This window comes from Pyrgilauda ruficollis, unplaced genomic scaffold (genome assembly GCF_017590135.1).
Source record: "Pyrgilauda ruficollis isolate IOZ18807 unplaced genomic scaffold, ASM1759013v1 scaffold366, whole genome shotgun sequence".
Classification (NCBI taxonomy): Eukaryota; Metazoa; Chordata; class Aves; order Passeriformes; family Passeridae; genus Pyrgilauda; species Pyrgilauda ruficollis.
Window position 1 is genome coordinate 54,048 of NW_024525112.1, and position 2,880 is coordinate 56,927.

Sequence of the window (2,880 nt, forward strand, 5' to 3'; positions counted from 1 at the left end):
ATAACAAAATCCTGTGACTGCTCACAGCCTTGGCACAGGTGGCTGTGATTGGTCATCAATGGAAAACAATCCACATGGACCAATCATGGATGCACCTGTTGCATTCCACAGCAGCAGATAGTAATTGTTTACATTTCTCTCCTGAGGCTCCTCAGCTTCTCAGGAGAGGAAAAATCCCAGCAAAGGATTTTTCATAATATCATGGCTACAGGGCACTGCTCCTGGGTAAGGGCTTCTCATGGGCAGGGCACTGCTCCTGGGAAGGAACATTCCTCCTGGGCAGGGCACTGCTCCTGGGTAAGGGCACTGCTCCTGGGTCATGGCACTCCTCCTGGATAAGGGCTTCCCCCTGGGCAGGAACATTCCTCCTGGGGGTCAGGCCACTGCTCCTGGGCAGGGGCACCATTGGGTTAGGGCTGCCTCCAGGGCAGGGTGCTCCTCCTGGGTCAGGGGCATTGCTCCAGGGCAGGGGCACAGGGGCACTCCTCGTGGGTCAGGGGCACTGCTTCTGGGTCAAGGCATTGCTCTGGGGCAGGAGCATTGCTCCTGGGTGAGGGCTGCTCCTGAGCAGGGCACTCCTCCTAGGTAAGGGCTTCTCCTGGGCAAGAACATTCCTCCAGGGCAGGGCACTTCTCCTGGGCAGGGGCATTGCTCCTGGGGCAGGGCACTTCTCCTGGGCAGGGGCATTGCTCCTGGGGCAGGGCACTTCTCCTGGGCAGGGGCATTGCTCCTGGGCCAGAGCACTCCTCCTGGGCAGGGGCATTGCTCCTGGGGCAGGGCACTCCTCCTGGGTAGGGGCATTGCTCCTGGGGCAGGGCACTCCTCCTGGGCAGGGGCATTGCTCCTGGGGCAGGGCACTTCTCCTGGGCAGGGGCATTGCTCCTGGGGCAGGGCACTCCTCCTGGGCAGGGGCATTGCTCCTGGGGCAGGGCACTCCTCCTGGGCAGGGGCATTGCTCCTGGGGCAGGGCACTCCTCCTGGATAAAGGTTTCCTCCAGGGCAGGGGCACTCCTTGTGGGTCAGGGGCACTGCTCCTGGCTCAGGGCTTCCTCCTGGCTGGGGCACTGCTCTTCTCCTGGGCAGGGGCATTGCTCCTGGGTAAGGGCTTCTCATGGGTAAGGGCACTGCTCCTGGGTAAGGGCTTCTCATGGGCAGGGCACTGCTCCTGGGAAGGAACATTCCTCCTGGGCAGGAACATTCCTCCTGGGGGTCAGGCCACTGCTCCTGGGCAGGGGCACCATTGGGTTAGGGCTGCCTCCAGGGCAGGGTGCTCCTCATGGGTCAGGGGCATTGCTCCAGGGCAGGGGCACAGGGGCACTCCTCGTGGGTCAGGGGCACTGCTTCTGGGTCAAGGCATTGCTCTGGGGCAGGAGCATTGCTCCTGGGTGAGGGCTGCTCCTGAGCAGGGCACTCCTCCTAGGTAAGGGCTTCTCCTGGGCAAGAACATTCCTCCAGGGCAGGGCACTTCTCCTGGGCAGGGGCATTGCTCCTGGGGCAGGGCACTTCTCCTGGGCAGGGGCATTGCTCCTGGGGCAGGGCACTTCTCCTGGGCAGGGGCATTGCTCCTGGGGCAGGGCACTTCTCCTGGGCAGGGGCATTGCTCCTGGGGCAGGGCACTTCTCCTGGGCAGGGGCATTGCTCCTGGGGCAGGGCACTTCTCCTGGGCAGGGGCATTGCTCCTGGGGCAGGGCACTTCTCCTGGGCAGGGGCATTGCTCCTGGGCCAGAGCACTCCTCCTGGGCAGGGGCATTGCTCCTGGGGCAGGGCACTCCTCCTGGGCAGGGGCATTGCTCCTGGGGCAGAAGGGCTTCTCCTGGGCAAGAAATTGCTCCTGGGGCAGGGCACTTCTCCTGGGCAGGGGCATTGCTCCTGGGGCAGGGCACTTCTCCTGGGCAGGGGCATTGCTCCTGGGGCAGGGCACTCCTCCTGGATAAAGGTTTCCTCCAGGGCAGGGGCACTCCTTGTGGGTCAGGGGCACTGCTCCTGGCTCAGGGCTTCCTCCTGGCTGGGGCACTGCTCCTGGGTTAGGGCTTCTCCTGTGTCAGGGCACTGCTCCTGGGCAGGGGCACTCTTGGGTTAGGGCTTCCTCCAGGGCAGGGCACTGCTCCTGGGTCAGGGCATTGCTCTGGGGCAGGGGCACTTCTCCTGGGTGAGGGCTTCCTCCTGGATCAGGGCACTCCTCCAAGGCAGGAACATTCCTCCTGGGGGTCAGGACACTCCTCCTGGGTCAGGGTACTCCTCCTGGATGAGGATGTTCCTCCTGGATGAGAATGTTCCTCCTGGATAAGGATGTTCCTCCTGGATGGGGATGTTCCTCCTGGATGAGGGTGTTCCTCCTGGGTAGCTGGATATTCCTCCTGGATGAGGATGTTCCTGCTGGATGAGGATGTTCCTCCTGGGTGCGGATGTTCCTCCTGGATGAGGATGTTCCTCCTGGATAAGGATGTTCCTCCTGGATAAGGATGTTCCTCCTGGATGGGGATGTTCCTCCTGGGTATCTGGGTGTGGAGCAGCCTCTCCAGGCTGATTCCCTCAGGCATCTTCAGGGTCTGGAGCAGAACTGCTCCAGGGGCTTTTCCAAACACCAAAGGGTGTAAACAGGGAATTGGAGTGGGTTTATTGTTTATTCCTGTCTGGATAAACCTGGCATGGGCACATCCATGGGCACCAGGGGCTCAGGGCTGGGTCACTCCTGCCCAACACCTTCAGGGCATGAGGGCACCACCCTGGCTCAGCTCAGGGACAGCCCCAGGGGTGGGATGTGGATCTGCTGGGGACAGGGGGCTCTGCAGAGGGACCAGGACAGCCTGGATCCATGGGCTGGGACCACCGGGGTGAGGGACAACAAGGCCAAGAGCTGGGTCCTGCACTGGGGTCACA

At 62.4% G+C, this 2,880-nt stretch overlaps 1 protein-coding gene across 3 annotated transcripts in view; it reads left to right on the forward strand.

Moving 5' to 3' along the window:
* DTNB (dystrobrevin beta) overlaps positions 1 to 2,880 on the forward strand; it is a 46,545-nt gene that overhangs the window by 33,287 nt on the left and 10,378 nt on the right. The gene's annotated exons all lie outside the window — the stretch shown is intronic.